Raw genomic sequence first — 24,795 nt, 5'->3', positions numbered from 1 at the left:
TTTGGATCTCTTGCTTTGCGTTTACTTTTTCCCCCTTATCAAATTATTTTGATCTTCTTTTTGTATTTGGCAAATATAAAAAATGTGTTTTATGCTCTGAAACAGGTGACCAACATAAGCAAAAACAGAGGAAATCTGAAATGGGAAGAACGCTTTCTCACTGCGCTGCATATGGCAAAAGAAACCATGAGGCAGCAGCTTTAACTGGTCAGAGATTTGCATAATTAGACCTGTGCATGTATTTGCTTAGAGAATTGAATTACTAGGTGATTCTTTTTGTTTTTCCTCTTTTTGACCTTAGAAAAAGTTTCACAAAGCCAGAATGTTCAGTATCCGTCAACTAATATGCTGTCTGGTTTTATCTAAGAGTTGTTTTAATTTATCTTACTTTGCTGCAGGGAAACAACTGGCTAAATGCAGTGGTAGGGATTCCAAAAGTCTTGCTAGAAAATGTAGATCAAGGTTACGGAACCTTACTGAAGCCAGATGTATATTGTACTATTAGATCCGAGATTCAATTTTATTCATATAGCGCCAATTCATGATACATGTAATCTCCGAAAGCACTTTACAAAGTCAAATCATACAGATTGGTCAAATATTTTCCGATCTAAGGAAACCCAGCAGGTTGCATCAAGTCTTGACAAGCAGCATTCACTCCTCCTGAAAGAGCGCAGAGCCACAGGGACAGTCGTCTGCATTGTTGACGGCTTTGCAGCAATCCCTAATACTGAGCAAGCATGAAGCGACAGTGGAGAGGAAAACTCCCCTTTAACAGGAAGGAAAAACCTCCAGCAGAACCAGGCTCAGTATGAACGGCCATCTGCCTCGACCGACTGGGGGTTAGAGAAGACAGAGCAGAGACACAACAAGAGAGACAAACAAGCACAGAAGCACACATTGATCCAGTAATCTGTTCTACATTAGATGGTGATAGTGGGTGATCTGTCTCTGGATGATGTCGCAGCTAACAGAACACCAGACCAGGTGTACCTACTATGAAGAAAAAAATCAGGACAAAAAGGTAAATGATGAAATAATCAAGCAATGCAAACTGGAGAACAGTTGGAGCAAAAAAGGAACATCGCTCAGTAACTAGCTCATGGATTATTGTGTGGACCTGAACACAACAGTCAGGGGGATGGAGTTGTTCCACCTTATACCACTAACTTACTGGAGCACTCGTGCCTCTACTAGTTTCAGTAAATTAAAGGCAACCATATTTTGTACGTCTGACCCGTTTGTGTCATATCAAGTCTTATGGGGGGTTTTGAATCCCTTCTTGGTACAGAACAAAATCAAACAAGAATTGGCACAAATGGATTACTGTTTGTTTTTTGTTTCGGTTACTAAGCGTTCTGATTAAACGGAGAAATCTCGTTGAAGTTTAAGCTCATTTAATTGCCCTAAAATCACCCTCCTCCGTCATCTCTCCCACCCAGTGTTGTTGACGGGCGGGTGCGCGCGCGCGCTTACGTAACATTCCTGCTTTGGACACGTGGCCACCAGTATATTAGATGCCGGATTAAACATCACCCGTTTGCTTGGTGATGATCACACACGTACAGCATTTTTCTTTCCAATACACCAATTAGATTGATATTATCCTTTATAAAAATATATATATATATAAATACTAAACGTCACTGATTATTCTCACCCGAACCAAAACAAAATTACCTGAAAGCAAACCATAGCAGGGCAGAATTATGCATTTATTTTCACAAAATTAGGAAGTGTTCTACGAACCTTTTTTTTAAACTTAAATAAATAAATAAATCATACATTCTGTTCCGCTACAGATCTGGTCGTTTCGTAGCTACCTGAATAATCTGCAGCGGGACATTTTGTACCAATCGTGCGTTAATACGCACATTCGTACCACTTTTGAGCATCCCGGCCCCGGGTTTGCGATTATCTGTAATCTGCCCATCGTTTGTAATGAAACGCGGGTCATCGACACAAACTAAATGATATCCACCAGCAACGTGTCGCTTGGATGACTTATTTTGATTAGGTTCAATCATTAACTGTCATATTTGGTCGTAGTCAAGGTACCCAGACAGGCATAAGAACCAAAACATTGAGATTGACTAGGTTTTCAGATATGGAGCTAAACTGAATTTAATTAAACACGAGATTTGATCATTTGAATATTCATTTACACAACTCAGCAAATATCTGTTTAAACCATTGCATGTAATCTTATTCCTCTTCTCTATATGTTAGCAGAGTAACGTACAACAGGGGATACTGTTTAACATCAACCAGTTTATTTCTGACTGGCACATTTTATTTAAACAGACACATGTGCATTCATTCAGTCACTAATTAGGTCACATGACATACACTCTGCAATATGATTGCTTGGTTCCAAAATAAAATAAAATGAACAAATTAAATATAAATGAGAACACAATATTTATAAACCCCAACACTATATACACGGGTAACATTAAATGGTTTTCTGGGTGCTGGTCATTTCGTGTCATGCTTGGCTTTTACCTACCACACACCTGCTGATTATAATGATCATACGGGATAAGAGCCTAGATCAAACGATAATATACGACCAACTCCTTCTGATAGATAACATTTACTTGAATTTTATGGATGATAGACAGACATTTTCTTCAAATTAATGGCTGTCAACGCGGGTACGAAGCGCCTTAGCAGGTTTGTATTTATAGAAACAAGATGATCCGTACGAAACGCGCAGCGGCAGACGGCACCACCGCCAGCGAAACGAAACAACCACAATACAAAGGTACGAAACGGCTGACGTCAAAAGCGTTTGGCAAATGGATCGGTACGAAACACCCAGGGAACCACTCTTTAGGAGACTTCAGAGGCATACGATGTGGGCAAAGTGACCAGCACGCAACAGCCTGACGCATACAGAAAAATAATAACCGTTACTTTAAATCCCCATCTTGGTTTCCCAATAGTTTTTCAATGGTTTAAGAAAAAATATCAACTCGTCTTATATGCGTCGGTAAATGAGAATAACGGGGGGAAATTATCTCTTAATACAACGAATTAGTGTTCAGCACAGTAGTGTTTAGACGTTGCAAATGAACTAGGTCTGTGTGGACCGTACCATCATAATAGAATAAAATATGCACACCGGTCAAATGCACATGTTAATGCACAGATCCAAAAGATATTAAAATGCTTCGCTCATTCCCATGGTGTCACCTTGCAGTGTCCAGATTGACTCCCCCTACACGACCCCCCTTTCCCCCTCCTCCCTCCTTCATCTCAAATCTGACATCCAGAGCAGCGCTGGAAACGGACGGTTCTTCCCCCTCCTCCTCCTCACGCAAGCGCCCGGATGAGAGCAGCAGCAGCACCACCACCAGCAGCAGGCGACATTCAAGGCACCATGGTCGCATGATTTGGCCAACTATCGCCGGATCGGACTGGAGCGACGGACGGCAGCACCGTCAGCCACTGCTGGAATCTGGACGTTTTCGACGGAGCCCACGCAGACGCGGTTCCGAGAGCAATACGCGCAGGAGACAGACAGGCGTGGAGGACTAGGGCGCAAAGAGGAAAGGGTGGCACATTTTTCTCCGCTTTGCGGTGGCTTGTTTCGTTGGTAAGTACATTTTGTTTAGCAGAAGAAAATCCCCCCGACAGCCATGTGGATTTGTCCTTTCTACGGGATCTCTGTCCCGATTAGCGGCTTTCCTTGCGTCTACGTTTTTGAGAAGGAAACGGGCCTTCTGTCTGTGAATACAGCGTAAGAAAATGCACATGTACTTAAATTAGTTGATCACAATAACCACACAGGCCATATCACATTTTATCATCCTGTTGCTATTTTTAAACTCCTCGCCATTTTGCGTGTTTAAATTTAGTGACAGCCTTTTTTTCCTTCTTCTTCTTTTTTTTTTTAAATCTCCGGGTAATTCGTGTTGTTTCCAAATGCGAGTGAATGGACTTCCACGTGTGGCAACTCCACAGCTGACAATAGCAGCAACTCCTTTTCGTGGGTTTGCAGCCTGATCGCTGCGATTTGACGATCAGGAGAAACTGCAGCGGCCGAGTAAAGGCGAAAGCTCGCCTCCGGCAGACGCTTTCGCCGCCTATCAAGTCATTTGGTTGTTTATCACTCGAGTTTATATCCCTCCGTTGAGCTTTTCAGAGTAACGTTTGTTCTGAGCATGCGCACTAAGCGACGCCAATGTTTTTTTTTTCTCCCCCTCCATTGCCCAATAATCGTAGTAGTGACATAAGAGAAGACTTAAAACGCCAGAAGTGCATCACGATACTTTCTCTGATCTTTACTTTCTCCAGAACTGGCCTGTTACTGCCTTGGTGTTTTTTTTAAATTGTGTCAGGTCTTTTTTTTTTTTTTTTCAAGCATACTCACACTGAAGATTGTGTGGAGAATAGGCATGGTCCACCTGTATCAAGGTATACCGATATTTTATAAGGTCGCAGGTTCTAAACTGCTAACATTTTCTGTAATACCACTCCAATGGTTTGAAGTCCTTTTAAAGAGCAAAGAGACATTATGTTGTGTTTTCATGAATTATCATATCAATATCAATATTATGAACAAGTCAGAAAATGACCAAATCTTGTATTTAACTTTGTTGTCTATTATGGTCTGGATAGTTTGTATCGGTGATGGCATCAATTTATATTGGTTGTAATTCCTGTTTTGGCCAGTTGACTTTTATAAACCATGGCGTATTTTGACCCCTGATCAAACCAAAATAGTGTTAACTGTTAATCATTAGGATTGCATACCCCAATTTTTCCACAGTAGGCTTAAAACAGAGTATTAAATTATCACTAGTCAGAGCAGGTGTGTGAAGCTACTACGCCTGGTGGATGTGAATTGATGCCTAGTTAATATGCAGTGTCTTGGGGGAGAAAGCTGTTTTACCTTACAAATTGATTAAACCTACTATGATACAAAACGGCGAAAACGGCTAAGCATCTGTTGGCCACATTGACAGAAAATGTTTATATGTGCTTAGAGCATTCTGTCCCTTTTTCTGCATTTATTCTCTGCTGTATGTTAGTATGTCCCCAGGCAACTTACAGAGCAGACGTATACCAAAATCCGACAAACAGAGCAATACTGCCGATGATCATTGGAGGAGTATGGTGAAGGATAGCTTGCTTGTGGTCAGCAGAAGAAACAAAGAAGAAGGTGAAGATAATGATAGAGGTGGCCGCACATCTCCATCCACATGCTGCCGTATATCAAACGACCACAGATCTCCATCTACTGTGGTGCCTCGTTTTTAGGTCTCTGTCTGAGAATGCCTGTACATTATCAAGATTTCCTCTTCTGTCGCCATGTTTGCTGTTGTCCGAACGTTTCATTTGGATTTAGGGTTAGGATTAGTAAACTAAGTCCAAGCTGCCCTTTGTTGGCTACATTGGTTGACAACGATGCCGACGTAAAAAAAAAAGACACATATTTATTTGTGTTAAAGGTGGATAATGGACGTTAAGAGCCACCTGTAAGGTGTTACGCTGTTATTACTTGAGGTTTGAGTTGGAAGTTGAATTTCAGATTTTAATCAGGGTCTTTAAAGTCTGGAAAAAGTTTCAATTTTGCTTCAACTATTTTTGCTATCCAAACGAGAAGGCAAAATATCTGCTTACCAGATTTGATTTATTTTTCCCATTTCCTACAATGTTAAACGCTGAAACGGGAGTGTTCCAACTATCAAAGGATCATGCTTACGTTACCTTAGGGGTCGTGGAAAGGAGGCTCACTAGGCTAATATCCTGGTGGTGGAACAGTGGACCAGATCTACACCCTCATGGAGTTGGTCAGGCATTCCTGGGGGTTTTCTTGTTTAATTTGGATGTTTTGTGTGGATCTGGAAAAGGCTTTTGACCGTGCCCGTTTGAGGGATTATTGTCAGTCGTGCTGTGGGTGGTGGAGATGCTTTTAATGGCTATTTGGGGCCTTGCATTACCAAAGCAAGAGCGCTCTGTAAAAAGAAGTACTTGTTAAAGCTGGCTGCGCTCTACCTTGGCTGACCCTTGTCACAATCCTATTTGTGGTGTTCTTGGATAAGATCTTTAAGGTGTAGTTGTGAAGGAAAGGATCTTTGGTTTGGGAACGTCAGGCTTTGACCTTTTTGTTTTGAGACAATGTGACATTGTTGGAATCTTGTCATGACGTTCGGTGCCCACTGGAGTGATTCTCCAACTAGTCTACAACAGAGAAAAGGTGGATTGCTCAACTATTTGGCGTGCGTCAGGGGCGGTTCTAGACAGGGGCCAACAGGGGCCCATGCCCCTGTAGAAATGGCCCTGGCCCCTGTTATGGCCCCTGTACTAAAAGCATGATGTTAAATAAACTTCTCACAATTATTTGCAATGGCAAAGAAACCATAACTGATTGGTCACTTTGAACAATATTATTTTTTACCTATACAGCTTTACTCTAAAAAGAATTTAAAACTTAAGATGTTTCATGTTTAGCTTTAGCCGTATTGAGCAGGGGGCAAAGTTTTCAACTGCTAGATCAGGGGTCTGAAACCTGCAGTTCCATAGCCACAAGTGGCTCACTTAATATTATTACACAGTTAAATATTGCCATTTTATTGTTTTTAAATTTTTATGTTCTGTGCCCCTGTGAAAAAAACACTGGCCCCACCTTGGCCCCCCTGGTAAATTTGGTTGGGGGTGTTAAGGGAAATTGAGTATTGCTTTTGCAAAAACACTGCTATTATGGTGGTGGGGTGTGGTTGCATGGTTAAGGTCACCAACCACCACAGCAAAACGGAAGCCATTTAACCATCGGTCCTTCCCTAAAACCACCTGGTCATTCATTAAAAATGGGTCCTAAAGGGACTTGAAATTTGATAACGAAAATTAATTTTTTTTGGTTGCGTTTATGAAATATGTCTCGGAACAGCGAATAATGTTGTGTTCCTGTTGAAAAAGGTGGATTACCCCCTCTGGGTCATATGTCAAGTATCTTGATGCCTTGCTCGTCAGTTATGGTAGGACGGAATGAAGGATTGACCGATGGATCGGGTCTTCTTCTGCAGCAATGCAGGCCGTGCTCCAGTCTCTTGTGGTGGGTAAAAAAAGAGCTGAGTCAAAAAGCGAAACTCCTGATCTACCTGTCTCTCTAGGTTCAAACCCTCACTTATGGTCATGAGGTATGGATGATGACCGAAAGACATTAAAAGCATGTGGTTTTGGGCATCTGATCAGGGTGTCTCCTGGGCGCCTCCCTTTGAGGGTTTTCAGGGCACGTCCCACTATGAGGAGACCCCGGGGAAGACCCAGAACTCTGCGGAGGGACTGTTAATCCCGTCTGGCCTGGGAACGCCTAGCGATCCTCCAGAATGAGCTGGAGGATGTTGCTGGGGAGAGAGATGCTGGGTTTCTCACCTAAAGCTGTTGCACCCCTGTGACCCAATCTCAGATAAGCGGAAGACGATGGGCGCTTACCTTTTTAAAATTCTGGTTTTTAAAAAATACACAGAGTCGCATAAACCAAACATGAAAAAATATTTCATTGGACTTATTTTGAGAGGTTCTTAAAGATAGACAACAAGCTTGTATGAAACAGTGTCACTGCTTTTAAATTGTTTTTATTGTTTTATATTTGTGCATATGTATTAATTGGTTTTATTTTTGTAACCAGGTTGTAGTGTTTTTGCAGATTTCTGCCCAGGTCCCCCTTGAAAATGAGATCCAGATCTCAACGGGGTTTACCTGGTTAAATAAAGGAAATAAAAAAAAAACAAAAAAAAAAACATGTTCTTTAGATTTGTAGGTCTCGAATAAACTAAAAGTCTTTTCCATTTTCAGATTATAAAAATATTTTCACCAGCGGATCATTTCACGACAATGTCACTCACTAAAAATAGTTTTGAAATTTAAAAAAGGGCTTTACAAAGTATATGGTAGTTTATTTAGATACTAGTGTCATGTTATTCAAAAGCTGTCTTCATATTTCTTTTTGTTTTTAGCGCTGATAAGGATGCTAAATATTTCTTGAGCTATTTTCTAACTTTATACTGTGGCAGCAGATTGCAGTCAGAATGAGGGTCTGCGAGTTAATGATTCATTTGACTATAGAGATAAGGAAGTTTGTGAAAGAAGAAGAATGTTTGTCTCTGCCTTGGCCTTATGTTTTCTTTTAGTTATTTTTTTTTCCACATGAAATGCTTTTCTTTAAAAAAATATGAGCGTCAGTCGTTATACGCTCCTGCTGGGAGAGCCAGACGCTGATTGCCGTATCTTGGCTCGCGTTAAGGGCTGTAAGACAGATATGAAACTGCAATGTGATAAGATAAATTAATGACTTCCCTCTTTTTACACACACACTCTGTGTGAACATAGGAATGGACCGTGGAGATTTGTTGACAAGTGTCTTAGGAACATTTTGTTGGTCCCTCCCTCATGATCCCGGCAGTGTTTGAAAACATGCAAACCCTTTTTTGGACTGTGATTATGTAATCTTACCTTAAAAAAAAAAATCAAAGTAAGGACAAACAGGAAAGAGGTGCTGGTATCTGTTTCTTTACGTCTTTGTTTATGCCTTTTTAAATGCATCGCCTACTTTCCTTTCTTGAAGCGGACCTGCCTGTTTTGTGAAAACAAGTGTAATGCATGGATATCTATCAAAATGTTCCGCTCACATGTTGACAGTAGAACTTTTTAGGAAGCAGAGTTTTCTTCTGTTTCTGCAGACTGCTTTAGCTGCGCTCAAACATGATTATGGCTGTTGGCGTACGGTTTTTCATTGTGAACGGGCTTAAGAACTTTTATTGTCGTCTTGAGGAATTAAGGCGGGTTCAGAAAACGCATACATTGACTGTACTTTGACCTGCCTTTTGTGCTTTTCTTTTGAAAAAGAAAGAAAGAAAGAAAGAAAGAAAGAAAGAAAGAAAGAAAGAAAGAAAGAATTGAAAAGAGCGATTCACACTAAATTGCTGGTTCTGTGGCGACGGTGTGCAGCCACAGCCTTAGTCCCCGTGGTCAAAGGAGGCAATGCTGCCCATAAAACCAAAAACCTCATTACACAAACAGCGCCATGTTTAATGTGAAGATAACTTTGGTATCCAGAGTTTGTGTTTTTTTTTTGTTTTGTCAAGTTTCGAAGCGGAGCGTCAAAAGAAGTTTGTGTTTACATGCGCCGCCGTGGTACTGCTCTGTTTTCATGATAAACAGAATCTTAAATAGAGTTGACTGGTTTTCATGAGGGTACGCTTATTCAGTACACGTGTTGTTTGGAAGTTTTCGTTTTCCAAGAACCATTTGCTGTTAATGAGTTGACACTTTATTTTAGGTCAGTGGGAATTTCACCTTAAGGCTGTTGTCTGCAGCAGAGGAAGTGGTGGCCTTGTGGTGAGAGAAGGGCGCCTGTTCCCCGGAGGGGTCGCAATTTCTCGGCTTCAAATCCCACAGACTTTCACTTCCACAGACCTTTAGCCCCAGATTGCTCCCCGGGCAGCCCGCTGCCCCCTAAAAGAAATGGTTTTAAATGCAGAGGACAAATTTCATTAGAACGTATGTTGCAATGACAAATAAAGATGACTAATAATGTTAATATTTAATCATGTCCTTCATATGGGTAATAGGGGCAGGTCATGCTACATTACCTTCTAGCATTCTTCTATGCAGGGTTCATTTCTCTAAAAGGCCATTTATCTGTTTATCCGGTCATGCCACAGGTAGGGTTAATACAAAAACTTGATGCATATTTGTAGTTTTCTAGTTCAAAGCTCTCCAAGAGCATGCATACTGTGGTCAGTTCAAAAGTTAGACATTGTTGATACCAATTAGTATATACATAAATAGATTTAAAACAACAGAATGTCCCCTTGATTTGATCATTTTCACATTCAAAATGTCATTTGGCAAGAGACGGCGTCATTTGGCAAGAGACGGCGTACACCCATGAGTAAAATAATATATCAGTCTTTGCAAAAATATTGGTACAACTTTTTTGGCATTTTGTCACTTTACAACCAGATACTTTGATTATTGTTATTACAATTGTATGTGGCAGACAGAAATGAAGTAGTGCATAACATAAATTAAAGGGAAATTAAGCATTTTTTAGGGGTGTCCCGAAAGCAGTTTTTTCCAGACCGAGTACGAGTGCTTCAGTTTAGATACTTGCCGATTCCAAGTACCGATACCGAGTACTTAATAAATTGGTACTGATAGATCACAAATAACTCAACAATATCATTGACCACTGAAAACGACTGACCATCAAGAATGATGAATTCGGTTAGAGCTTCAGTTATCTTCTCTCCTTTTTCTTTTAAAGGGTCAGCAAACAACCTCCTGGTGTATAGCACCACTACCTGGTATAGAGTCATGTCTAGCCTTTGAGTTGCAGCGTAGCCCAGCCCAGGAGGAACATTGGTATTGGTTCGGAGTATCGGGTTGCTTTTACAAGTACGAGTATTAGTACTTGACACTGCTATCGGGCCCGATACCGATACCATTATCGGATTCGGGACACCACTAAAATTTCCTAAAATCTCAATTCATTTGTATTCAGCCCCCTTTATTCTGATATCCCTAATTAAATTCAAATTGCCAGCATTCCTTGCCTAATTAGGAAATAGAGTCCACATGTGTGTAATTGAATGTCAGTATAAATGCGGCTATCCTGCAAAGATAGACTTAGAAGCTTATTGGACAATATTGGAGAACATCCCTGGGACAGGGAAGATGGTCAGAGCTAATAGCAGGATGCCTGGAGGTAAATAAAGGGAAGTTCTGGAAGAAAAACTGTTGTATGAAGCAAAAGACTTCAGACTGGGGTGGAGGTTCACCTTCTTTGCTGGACCGCCACTCTTCATACAACCAGAGCTACAATGAAGTGGTTTGTAAAGTCCAAGTCCAGACCTAAAGCCAGATAAGAACCTGGGTCCAGGCTTGGAAATTTGATCTATAGTCGTTTTGCAAGGAAGAATGGGCAAAAATGTCAATCTCCATTTGTTGAAAGCTGGCAAAGACCTACACATAAAATTAGAGTTGCACTGATACCGATACCAGTATCGGCCGGGGCGCCGATACCGCGCTAAAATGGTGGTATCGGTGAGTACCAACAAATAGGTCACAGATACCATTTTGATGTTTGTATGTTACTTGAACGCAGCCTTCTCTCTCCCGACACACACACATAAATTTCAAAGTAATGGTATCGGTATGGTATCGGTATCGGCCGATACTGCACAGCCAGGTATCGGGTATTGGTATCGGGGCCAAAAAAATGGCATCGGTGCAACACTACATAAAATACTGGCTGCTGGAATAGAAGCAAAAGTGGTTGGGGGGGGGGCGTGAATACTTATGACACACTTCTCAGAGTTTTATTCCTCAAAATGTTGAAAACCATGTATTATTCTTGTTCTACATCACCCTTATTCGCTTTGTGTTGATCTACCACATAAAATCCCCCAAACTGAGACCGAAGGTTGTGGTTGCGATGTGACATAATGTGTAAGAGAGGGGACTATTTTTAGCCTTGTTTTTTAACAATACCTTCTATAGTAAGAACAGAAGGTATTTAACATTGCAGATAAGCTCTGTTAACTTCCCATCGTATAACAATAAAATATTTTGACCCTGACAGCCAAGGTGCAAGGGAGGGGGGAAAAAAAAAACCAAAGCAAAAAGCATTGTAAATGGTTTAGGGTTAGTTTCCATGATGGCGTGGCTCCGTGCTGGCTGGCCCTTCTGCCAGTGGGTGTGTCAGTGTCTGTAGGCGGCAGGGCAGTTGGAACTGGGATCAGGAGTGTCACAGTCGGAGAACAGTCTGCCTGTCGGATCAGCCCACCTCACCCTGAGAACACAATGACTCAGTTATGTCAGAGCCCTGTTTTGCCGCGGCAGTGTCACATGATGAGTGTGGATGTTCATGCTGCGTGTGCGTGGTTGTGCTTGTATTAATTATACTAATCCATGTTGCAATAAAACCTGGTTGCAATAATTGATTGCATGGCACAAACAATGTGTGTTTAATTAATACAGATATCGGGTATTAGAGAAGCACCTTGTGTGTTGGACCAAGTTGGTAGTTCCGTAATAAGATTGTAGACTTTATAAGGTGAGTCATGCTTCAAGAGTCAGTCATAAAAAGTGAAAGGAGGGGAGGGGGGGTGTCATAAAAAACATTTCTGATTTGAATTAAACCAAATGAGATCCTAAACTCTGCCTCTGTTGCCAAATCCACATAGTTTGGATGCAAAAACATCTTAAAGTTGGGTTCAGACACTTAACTATTTGTGGTTTCTTCTCTTGTGAACATGCAGGCTACTGCTTTCAGGGAGCTCCTGTTCAGTTCCAAGCATATAACCGTCAATAATGTTTGTGCGGTGCAATCATGGTGTTGTTGTCACCTAGAATTGCATCCTCTGACCCAGAGGTGAACCTCAATCATGCTGTGATGTGCTGCTGACATGTCCTGCGTGAAATGATTGCGGTTTCTCTAAAAATGCTGGCATTTACAGCGAGATCTCATTTTGTAATTACATTATATTCCTGGCCATCGGCTTCCTTTTTAGTGTTCCTGCTCTCTTTGCAGCAAGAAGCCCCTTGTTTAATCTTTTAATGAGAGGTAACTGGAAGTGAATTGTATTTATTGCTTCTTAAAAAACAAAGATCAGAAATACACCATGCTCTTTATGAACAATCTGGTCAATGTATTTATGGCATTTTATTATTTGTTGCTTCATCCCCATGTTTAGTGAGGTGCTGGTCTTTTTGCCCCTTTGCCATTGCAGACTTTTGGAGTCTTAGTCATTTCTTACCTACATTTTTCAGCTAAAAAAGAAGCCGTCTGCATCTGGTAGAGGTACCTTGGTCTGTTTGTACCTCTGAGGGGGCTGTTTCATACCCGTCTTGACAGCTGATGATTTCATGTATTTTTCCTAAATCTACTCGTAATCTGTTGTAAGGAAGTGTGGTTGTATGACTCCAGAAAATAACATCTTCCAACAGCAGGTCACTGCAGGAGTCCCTCTGTGGTGTAGCAGGTTAAGTCTTTGACATTGAGGACCTGTGTTAAAATCCCAGTTGTGTCAGGAAGGGCATCTGGTGGAAAAACGCTGCCAAGTCTGTGTGCAAGTTGTAATGACTCCCGAAATAAGGGACTGACCGAAAGGGCCCACACTAACAGGAAGTTACTGCAAATAATGTTTGTTTGATCAGAGATTGCATCTTTCATATTTATAAAAAAAAAAGTCAACAGACCCAAATATGGAATACCATAATCAAAATTAGTGGATATGGGCCATAATCCAGAAATTCAGAAAACTTTAGATATAACGTTTTTAAATTAAATTATACTTTGAGATTTGATTAGATTTGATTATTTATACCAATAATACATGAAAATACTTGTCTATAAAGAGAAACAAACATTACAAAATGGTTTGCTTGCTGGTAGGAATGGAAGTAGGAAGAAATTACATGGACATTTTCTTCTAAAAAATCAGAGCATGACTTACCATCCCCTTTGTGTAATGTGTTTATTATTATTATTATTATTATTATTATTATTATTATTATTATTATTATTATTATTATTATTTTATTATTATTTTAGTTTGCTTCTTTGACATTTTGTACTTTCACAGTTTTGGCTGTTTTTACCCAACCTTTCCAGGGACAAAATGGAGCCACCTGCCAGGCTGCCACAGGACATTTCGTAACGACCGTATATGTCAATTCACACCCACTGGGTGCATACTTCATGCTTTCTGTGACAACCAGTGATTTAAAGACATTTTTGTTCTACTCAAAGTCCAGTAAATACTCTCCACCATCATGAGGTTGCTTAGAGGTATTTTGGTTTGCTCAAGGGCTACAATTTGTCATATTTCATAGGAGTCAAATGGAGTAAATGGGGATCAGAACTACAATAATCTGGATCATAGTGAAAGACAAAATCAAATAATATTAAAAAATAATGAATCACAAGTGAGATTTGATTCCTCAATAACCATTTATCTCGATAATCCATTAAAATACAAAAGACTAAATCTTAGCAGGGAATGTGTAATTGTAATACTACTGAAAATTGCAATGAGGGATTAGATATACTCTTGGTTAGACAGAGTTAGACTCGTTTCTCTCCTTAGCATTAACTATTTCACAATTCTCTGTAAACTTTGACATCTCGGCCACTAAAATTACACACCAGGTGTGGGTTTTAAGGGCAGTTGGGACCGCCGGTTGGCCAAATATATCATCAAAATGCAAAGCATGAATATCAGATACCAGAAATATGATATCCTACCACACAGCGTCTTTTGTATTGTGACATTGCACGCACTGAATGGCAATGTATTATTTTTATGCAGCAACTGCATTGTAGACAAAAGAAAGTCAGTTTTTCCATTGTTTTGAATAAATATTAAATGCTGTGTTCAGAGCAGGGGTCTGCAACCTTTACAATCCAAGAAGTCACATTAGCCCTAAGTCCAGCTAAATAAAACTTATTTAGAGTTGTAATTGTTACATTAGCTTTTGAAAAAGGACAACTTCTAATTTTCATTAAATACCTATTCTAGGAATTTTTTATGTCATTTAAAAAAAGCTGTTTTATTAACATTTTTCAATGTTTAAAATAAAAACATAAAACTGTTGCAAAAAGAAGTCAGATCTCTGGGATGTTGATACGCCTGTGCAAATTATAGTTATCTGGGTCATCGCAACAGCAAACAGGCTTAAATCGGATGCAACCGGACTTTCATTCAGTTCCATCTGAAAACGTTTCAACACCTATCCAGGACTCTTTGTCAATTGTCATGGCTCACACTGAGACACCTGTGGTTGGTGCGCTGCTGGCACTGCCACCTCCATGTCCTTAAAAACAGCAGCACTTCAACTGCAGGTTGCTCAAGTGTGACAAGCTAGAACTGACAAAGACTCCTGGATAGGTGTTGAAACGCTTTCAGAAACAATTGAATCAAAGTGCGGTTGCCTCCGATGTAAGCCTGTTTGCTGTTGGGATGTTGATAACAGGTACGAAATGGAAGAAGGAAAGAACAAAATGCAATAATCTGGAACATAGTGAAAGAAAAAGTCAAATAATATAAAAAAAATGTATAAATTACATGTGAGATTTGATCCCTCAATAACCATTTATCTCAATAATCCATTAAAATAAGGCTGAATCTTAGCAGGGAAATGGGTAATTGTAATACTACTGAAAATTGTAATGAGGGGTTAGTTATGATTTATAAATGATCTATTCTTTATTTTTTTGCATAGGTACAAAATGGAGGTATGAATTGGCAAAGGGGCGAAGTGATCTGTACCCCCTCCTTGATCCATTGTGGTTGTTTGCCTCGTTTGTGCACTCCACTCGGCCCCTGAGAGTTGTTTTGTGGTCTTACTGGTAGCCTCCTGTGTATCACTGCACTGTCACACAGAGCGTCTCTTGTTTGGGTGCTGGCCTCATGTTAACTATGCTAATAGCGAGGCTTACTGCTAAACTGCGAGGCATTGTGGTTTTGTCCCTGAAATCACAATAGATGTCATTATCTTTTTCTTCGTCCTCATGTTCATTCATAGGTCCGCTCTTTGAGCTCTTAGCTTCGGTGAGTCAGAACTCCGCCACTAATGCCTGAGGTCGGTGAGGTTTAGGAAAATGTTGGATGGCAAAAGCGTTGCAGAATATGCAGACAAATGCATGGGGGAAAAAAATAATAAATCAGCTCCTAAAATAGCGAACCGTGCCGTGTTTGTGCTGTCAGGATACAAATCCACGCCTCCACCGCTTACAAATTACCAGCATTTTTCAAGGAATGTTCTCGGCGCTTCACCGGCTACAAAAGAGACAAAGGCTGTTATGTTGATAAGGTTGTCGGCTGTTTGCATTGTACGGTACGAATGGATGGACGGGGCAATGCTCCATGTAAGGATGAGCAGCTGGCTGACTGGCCACTGCGCTCGCTCATGTGACAATGCTATTTCTAGCCAAATCATTCCTCCTCCCTTCTGCCTTTAGCAACACGAGTGAGCGGTGGATATGTGACACCTCAGAGCGACGAGGCTGGTCGGTGCGGGCATTTGTCAGTGACCGGTGGTATGTCTCTTTTTTTTTTTTTTTTTTTTTTTTTTTTGTCTTTCTTTTTTTGTTTGTTCCCCAGACACCACCTTGTGTAATTGGACGTAACTGGTTTTGGCAAGGCTACCCCAGGCAATTACAATTCAATCAATCTGTTAAAGATAAAAGGGAAAAGAATCTATTCACTGGCAGCACTTTTTTTTTTCCAGCTTTGTGTGATGGTTTTGCACATTTTGTTTGAGCAGTACATCTTACAAGGACTGCCCAAGCCTGTGTGCCTATTAATTGATTAACTTCATTGTTTTTTTTAAAAAAGTCTTTAAATGCCAATTCAATGTTGAACTATTGTTTTTTTTATCCGTTCGTCACTAGTTGGTAATTATTTGTATTAGATGGAGAGCCTATTGCTGTTACACAGGATTTTACTAATATTTAAAAATGAAAACTAAATGTTTCTAAACTGGGTTTATCATTTCTTATTGGCAGTCGGCACCATTTGCATAGTTAACAGCAGTCTCCATGTATATTTTGTTGAGATTGTAGATCCATACCATATCTCTGAGATTTCCAAAAGATTGCCAACCTTTCCAGGGCCTACATGTATTTAAGAGGTTGAGTGCTCACAAGAATACCAGAGCAACAATTATTTTATTTCATTCTCTGTTCAGCCTTCCTGTTTTCTGCTGAAAGTCTTGCTCTCTCTCACTCTATTGCACGACTGACATACTTTTGACGTGTTCTATAACAATAGATTTTGCATTTTTATGCTTCGTCTAACTTTATTTTAAACACTTTGCTTACTAAAGTTGACATGTTTTCGCTAAATTTACACCAAAGAGTGTTGTGTGACCTGATAGCGGTTGGTATCTTGTGTTTACAGATTAGAAAAAGATCGGATGTTTGGGGTTTTGACTATCTGGTCACCCAATAAAGTTGAAATTAGCTGATTTCTGACACCAGCTGAGTTCTCGGGCTGCTGTTTAGGCAAATGTATTTCTAAAAAAGTTTGGGTAAGCACCACTGCTTGTAAAGATTCATGTAAATCATTGCTTTCTTACAAACAAATCCTTGTGGACAAAAAAAATGAACTGAACCATGTCCTTCATTTTACTGACTTGAGAGGTCATTCTGTTGTGATTTAATATTTTGAACCTATAAAGAGGTTAATCCCTAATTCAGAATTCAAATGTTATGATGGACAGCTATGAAAATATTCAAGAACACCAGAAGATAGTCCCAGAGGTGGTCAACATCACAGCTGTCCAAACACGCATCACTGTTGGAGAAACTTTCATACAGTGACACAATGTTTTGTTTGGTGATTTTAATGGCCATAGATTTTCTTTGCGTTTTTGATGGTTTCCTGAAGAACAATTTTTGAAATAATATCCTAAGTTTGAAAGGCTTTTTTCTTTTGCTAGCAATTCAGAATTATTTAAAGAGTCATTATTTACAGGATAGATTCTTCTTCCTGACTTCTGTAATTCTCTCTGAAATGCTGGATATTACATTTGTGGTTCATGGTGATCTAGTCTTGGATTTGATCACACTTTCTTTCTGCACATTTCCCAACATTTACAGATCTGACCACAGATTCCTCATGGGGAAACGCCTGGAGAGTCTGTTGGCCGTCTAAAACGTTCTATTCATAAATGAGGCACTTTGTTGCATGAGATGGTGTTCCGTCATGCTGGAAAATACATTTGTGCTTGGAGTGGTCAGAGGGGTGTTGTGATCACACTGTTTATTCAGGGCCTTGTTCCTGGGCAGAATTGTGAGTAGCCCATTCTCCATGGGCGAAGAGCAACCTTACATTTTAGATAAATCAAGAAGGGTCATTGTTGGTGCAATGATACAGAACTGATGGTTGAGCTTACCTTTTTTATTTTTTTATCCGAAAAATTATCTTCCAGAATTCTTAAACGATCCTCGGAAAAAGAAGTTCCCAGCAGAACTTAAATTTCTCAGTTTTTTCTTGGAATAAAGCGGCTCCTTTGCTGCCCTTATTTCAACAAACTTCCATAGTTCAGATACAGTTGCATTCACCGTCTTCCAAATTTAAGGAAGCTCTACACTGGTGGGAACCAGGATTCTGTGCTCCCTCAGAAATCTGTTCTTTGATGCAAAACAATAATGTCTGCATGCTGTTGTTTGAAGGATGCCATTGCTGATACATCCATCCATCCATTTTCTAACACGTCTATCCCTTATGGCATCGTGAGGGGTGCTGGTCTCTATCTCCAGCTGTCAATGGGCGAGAGGCGGGGTACACCCTGGACAGGTCGCCAGTCTATCGCAGGGCATTGCTGGTACAAGTGAACAATAATTTAAGCTCTTGTTCCTTTTAAAATAATCAGTCTGGCAAAAAAAATCAACTCTACAAATGAACTCATTTGTGTCATTGGCCCCTTTTGGCCTTGACGTTTTAAAAGAAAACACACATTTTGTCAGTTATTCACATATCGCTTGTAATCTGAATGATTTTTAAACTTTGTCTGAAACAATACCTTCTTACGGATGGTTGGGCGGGGTCATTCCTTTTTTTATACGAAGAACTTGAAATGACGGGGGAATATGATGAATAGTCCAATAGAAGTCTAGCTGACCTTGAGTTTAAAAAAAGCACTTAAAAAAATTGGTGTGTTTTATATCTGACGTGGGGGTAATACTAACTTCTTCTCTTTAGAAAGCAGCTTGAAATGTCCACTGGTAGAAAAATGCTTCTCACCTGCTAGGGTTCCCCTGGGAAACCGCCGAAAGTGCTCCATTCACAGAATAAACGGATGCAGCTTCTTGAGCAACAACTGTTTTTCCCACGATAATGTCAGCAAGAAAAACGATGGGAGATTAGGATGAAATGTTTTCGAAGATCTCCATGGTTCCCTGTGCCGTTTTAAGTGAGGACGTTTTTGTAATGTTTACGTTCAGCCGTGGTGGCTTGACAAGAACAAGCTCACAAGTAATGCAGAGAGAGATTGACGAGCTTTAGCATGAACTATAGTCAACAAACCAATTATGTTAATCCATAAACAGTACTTAAAAAATACATAATAGTGTTTTTTTCCCCCTGTTTTTGCCTATTTTGATTGTCTATAGCTTGCCAGGCTATTTTCTATTGTGCACATTATTTTGTTGTTGAAGGTTTTCTCAGACAATTATGTGTTTTTCACCCTTTACATTAGTCTTAATGTAAAGGGTGAAAATCTCCAACGCATTGCAAATGTTAGTAATTTCCAAACAAAGACCCGGTAGTTTTTAAGCTTATTACAGCTTTAAATGGGTGATTACAGTGGGGTCAGAAGTGATCCGGACAAATAAAGCGTCCGTCACCAGAACAGCAGCAGACCGCTTGTCACATTGAGTTCGCCTAAGAATCCAGCTTGATGTGGCAGCATTTAGGTGCATAAAAATCTGGCACCTTCTACACATAGCATTATAATAAGCTAACCCTCTGGACACAGTACCACGGTAAGCGGTTCAAAACAAGATCAGAGTTCAGAGTGTAGGGGAATTCATGTAGAGTTTGCTGGGTTTATGACTTTGGATATTATTCTTGTTTTTACTGCAGTTCATTCTGAGGAGATGGTGGCAGCAGCAGCAGAGTTATTCTGGTATAGTGTCTGGTTTTATTCTGATTTACATGCTTAGTTAATGGAAAAATAAAAACCAGTCCTTGAAGTATGAATAGTCCACCTGCAGACATGACAACGTCGGAAAGAAAGTGTTGATTTTCACAGTTAGGTTTTCATTTCGTAATCATTCAAAACAGTTCGATTTGTCTCCTGCCATGAAATAGGCGTATTCTGTGAACGGTCTAGATGTTAGTTTCTTAAGTTTGTGGGTGCTGGTTTTTGCTCTTAGCAGCTGTTCTTTCGTCATCAGTCACTAGGGATGAAAATGGATGTTTGCACTACAAAAACAGGCAGATGTATCCAACCCCAGTTGCAGTGCAAAATGAAGCCTGTGCCGGCCTAAAACCACTCCTTTTTGCATTGACTCCCAAAGCACAGGTATTGAAACTAAAAAATTGTGCTGCCTTTGGACCAACCGTGTGCAAACCCATAAATAAAAAAAGGCTTCATTGAGTTAATTGTTGAATAAAATATAGCGTTGGCATCAATCTCTTTTGTCAACACATTATTTTTGTAATATCTTTTTTATTTTGTTAAATATCTTGAAATGTTAAGAACACATTTCATCTATATTACTAATGTGTACATTAGGGCCCCTCCGTGCTGTCTGCAGCAGTGAGCATGTGTCGAAGTGTGAATGTGGGCCAAGATCAGCTCCAGTCATATGCTGGCTCTGTCTGAGCTTCCATTTCATAGCAAATATGGTGGATAGGAGCATCTGATTGCTACCTAATGAGCCAGGTAACAAAAGATTTTAAAAGTTTTCAAAGGCTGATTGGATTTAAAGCACATAAGTACAGAAAGTTGGGTGAAGGTAAACAGATGTTTGTAAGGTTTTGTTACAAACAGCTGAAGCTCAAGCACCACGCATCAGCAGCCAAACTCAGGGTCTGCTGAAACGGAGCTCTTAAAAATCTATATCATATATTTTGTAAATATGTAATAGTAAAATGTTGAAACAGGTCTTTTAGTCAGGTTAGTCATGGTCAGGTTTTTTTGTTATTCTGTCATGACTAAATTTTGCTAGAATTAACTTTTGCTGGGCTTGATTCTAAACTTTTTTTTTTTTTACTTGGAGTAGAAGCTTTTAATACAACTCTGTTTTTTTTTTTTTTCTTAAGTTGTATCTTTTAAATACTACCATAAAATGAGCAAATGTATTTAAATCCTGCCACAGCATACATCGTGTGAAAGTGTCGCTCCTGCAACTTGACCTGCAGCCGCCGGTAGCGTTTGCAGTCCATTTCTGCTCTTTGCTCTTAGCTTTCTCCCGGAAAACTGTGCCTGGGTAATCCGCTGACTCACTGACTTGCGAGCCTAATCTGACCGGCCTCGCGTGTTTGCTACCACCGTGTACGTTGAAGTTTAAAAGCGCCATCCAAGCTCTGCTGGTTCACACGTGTGTGTGTGTGTTCGAACGCCTGGCATTCCTTTGATGACGTGGGAGCACACAGGACCCCCGTGTCCCTCCTGCCTCTGCTGTGTCTTTCACTACATGCGCTCAGCAGCAGGTCGAATCAAAGCGCTCTGTAATGCTGTTAGCTGGGTCATGTGCTGGAAGCCCGGATTAAGAGCAGGAGGGCACAGGCCACTAGATCAGCTTTGCCAAGGTCCGATCACGCTCTCACTGTACCGCTTTCCCCTCCACTTTCTGCTCATCTTCTAAAGTCACATGTGCTGGGCGTAGGAATCCAATTTCTGGCCATGGTGGAGTTACAGGAGGGGACAGTTATTGTAAACAAAGATTCTGCTGTATGCTCTGTTTGGACGGTTTAGAAATGCTACACACACAATATTAACAGTCCTCAGTTGTTCATGTGCGTGCTTTTTGTGTTTGTTTAACCTTTCACCACACACTGGTCTACTTGCAGGACACGGGCACCCTGCAGCATTTTCCCAGACAGCTTGTACTACTAAAGGCTACATTCAAAACAAACCTAATACGTGAAACTATGTCTTTGTTTTTAAAACGGAAATATTAGAAGTGCTATTAATTCAAAATACTGTCCAAAACTGCTTTATACTTCCCCCCCCCCCCCCAACGAACCAGCCTGTCGTGCAGTCTTATATACTTGTATTTATTAGTATTTCTACTGTTTTTCTGAGTTGACCGTGAGAGCAAGCTGTGCAGTCAACGATTAAAAATGTGGAAAGTACAGAAGGAAAAAAAAAACAGAGTTATAAACGGAAAAAACAGCTACAGCCGATGAACTGTATCTGCAGTGTCGTGAACATTGCAGATTTATTTTTTGCTTTTTTGTTGCATGCTTCGGATCTTCAAAAAAACTAAGTTTTCAAATGATGATTTGTGTGTGTGTGTGTGTGTGTGTGTGTGTGTGTGTGTGTGTGTGTGTGTGTGTGTCTGGGGCCCTAAATAAACTGTTGTGACATCATTGACATTTTGGACACCTGTTAATGATTTGTGCTTTACATCCCTCTGGAGGAATTCGTCCAACTTTTCTTTTTACAGTTTATTTATATTTAGTTAGATGAGAGGGTAAATCAGATTTAAATCCAGACTTTGACTAGGCCATAGTCAAAGTCTCATAAAAAACATTTTTGTAAGTCAAAAGCTTACTTGTAAGTGTACTTTGCAGTATTGTCCTGCTGCATAACCCAAGAGCAGTTTTTGCCTTAATACTGTGTTTATTTTCTGTTCTTTAATTCCTTAAGATCGGGGCGTTATATTACTTCTTGAAAAGGCTAAGGGTCAAATACTTTTCAGAACACTATAAAAGTTATCTTTCACAAACAGAAAAAGAAATTGGCATAGATCACACGCAGTGGCTTAGAGATGCATCATCCTTGAGCTGATTATCAATTGAAGACCAAGGTCTGTTTTTTTTTGACAATTATCTTTGTCAGACTTGTTTTTCTACTTTTTAACGATTAAATTATATGTCCACTGATCAAAAAGTAAAAAATGCTTTAAGGTGTTTGGTCCAAAAGCACAGTAAAAGTTTTATCTAGTTACCACTTTCCATCCATCCATCCATCCTTCAATCCATCCAACCATCCATCCAGCCAACACACCCACGTCTGCTTATCAGCGATGAAGTCGCAGGGGCGAGGTCAAGTCCAGGAGGAAACCACAGACATCCCTGATCCCAGCACTATCCTGGGGGATACCAATAAATTCCCAGGACAAATGGGATATATGGTCCCTCCAGTAAGTTCTGGGTCTTCTCTGGGATCTCCTCCCAGATCTGAGTTTTAACTTTTAGCCAGAGCCTCTTCTCTAGTGTCCCAGATTAAACTTTCCCAGGGATGCCAAGAGCTTTCATCCCTTCATAATTGGAACAAGCTTTCTGGTCCTCTTTTTCAAAAATTGGAACCACCATCTCAGTCTGTTGCTCTAACAGTGTTGTCCCTGTCCTCCATGTGACATTGAACAGATGTGTCAACCATGACAATCCAACAATGTCCAGAGCCTTCAGAAACTCAGGTTGAATCTCATCCACACCTAGCTCACTGCCCCTGGGGAGCTTTTTAACTACCTCAGCAACCTCTGCCATGGTAATAGAATGGTATCCTCCCAAGCCTACAGGCTCTGCCTTATCTGCGGAGGACATTGTGACTTGATTGAGGAGATCCTCCTTCCAACACTCAATGATGTCAGCGGTTCCGCTCCCAAAGCTGCAACCAAGCCTTAAAGGCCTTCTTCTTCAGCCTGACGGCTTCCACCACTCCTGCTGTCCACCAGTGGGTCCTCTGTTTGCCACCACAAACAGGCACTGATAACCTTCAGGGTACAGCTCCTGTAAGCCACATTTCATGTCCCCAATCTCCCTCGGGACATGAGGCAAGCGAATTCTCCCAAAAATATGAATTTAAGGTCACTGACACAAGTTCATTACAAAGTTTGCCTGATTGCAAACAAAATGTAAATAAGTAATTGATAGCTGAAAACTGGCTTTTCGAAGACCTTTAATGGCATTTAGGTTGTTATCTAAAGTCTAAATTGACTGTCTTCAGTTTGGACATTGTCTCATTCTGGCAAGATGTGTTAATGGCATTCAACATGGTCATCTTGATCCTGGGCTATATAAAATCACATGACAGAAATGCAGAGAAGTTTAGACTTTAACAGTCACATTAAGGCTTCATGGGTCAGTAAGGAGATAAGTGTTGAAGGAAGACCCAAAACAAGGTAATGACATGTGATATTGCTCATTAGTGTGACATTTGTGCCTTTCTTCTACAGTCTCACAGCCTGTTTGCGCTAGTTTTATTCTGTACTCGCTAATACCTGCACCCACTTTGCCCCAGTAACACAGTTTAAAACTTCAGAGCATGCCAACGCTAGATTACCAGTCTTAGCAGCTGAGACAGAGGTGGGAATGTTGAAGATCCCGTTAGCGTTTTGTGAGCACAGCTCCACATTGCATATTTGCGAGGAGGTGATCTTGGAAGAGAAGGCGGAAGAGTTCAAAAAAGAGAGGAGAGATGTGACGGAGACTTGCTGAGCGGTCGGGTACCAGAGCTGGTTTTGTGGAAAAGAACCGGAGCTGCCCGGCTAAAGCAGATTGTAGGAGGAGGGGGTGGGTGGGGGAGCAAGCAGTGGAAAACTGGAAGAGAGGGTCAAATGTAAGAGGACTCCTACCTTTAGCAACATGGACACAGATGGTGGAAAGAGAAGACGGCCAGATTGCAACCTCAAAAATCTCCGGTTATTGGTAGGTCCTGATCCTCATTGTGACGGTCAGATGATGTGAAAGCTAGCCAACAATAGCAGCTCTAACAGTTGGATTCCCGGCTTTATATTTGCTTTGATGACACATTTTGATTGTTCTATTCGGATCTTGTTGTGAGCAGGAGTTTATTCTAAGAGGTGACTAATCGTGACTATGAGCCTAAAAGCATTATTAAGAGCGCTCTGTCCTTTTGTGTTGCAGCTGTTTGTGGCTTGCAATGGTCTTTATGTCTGTGCTCTGCCAGCTCTAAAATAATAGAAAATCCATTATTTGCGACACACAAAATATCTATTTGTATTGTTTTGTTCTTAGCCACTGTTCTTTTTTTAGATTTCTTGGAAACAACCATGGGTACAAACAGTGAGAACAGTGCAGTGTGTCTATCTCAGTTACTTAAAACAGCCATACAGAGCCTCAAACAGGGAGGAGC

At 40.5% G+C, this 24,795-nt stretch overlaps 1 protein-coding gene across 5 annotated transcripts in view; it reads left to right on the top strand.

Moving 5' to 3' along the window:
- Window positions 1-3,279: 3,279 nt before the first annotated feature.
- slc20a2 (solute carrier family 20 member 2) overlaps window positions 3,280-24,795 on the top strand; it is a 70,573-nt gene continuing 49,057 nt past the window's right edge. For 2 of the 5 annotated variants that reach the window (XM_012865594.3, XM_036144008.1), the window contains exon 1: window positions 3,280-3,601. The gene's annotated coding sequence lies outside the window, so the exon portion shown is untranslated. Of the gene's footprint in view, window positions 3,602-15,975; window positions 16,058-24,262; window positions 24,348-24,795 lie in introns of those variants that run through there. The other 3 variants (XM_012865589.3, XM_036144007.1, XM_012865593.3) reach the window with 3 other exon arrangements.

This window comes from Fundulus heteroclitus, chromosome 12 (genome assembly GCF_011125445.2).
Source record: "Fundulus heteroclitus isolate FHET01 chromosome 12, MU-UCD_Fhet_4.1, whole genome shotgun sequence".
Taxonomy (NCBI): Eukaryota; Metazoa; Chordata; class Actinopteri; order Cyprinodontiformes; family Fundulidae; genus Fundulus; species Fundulus heteroclitus.
This window is presented reverse-complemented; position numbering and strand designations above follow the sequence as displayed.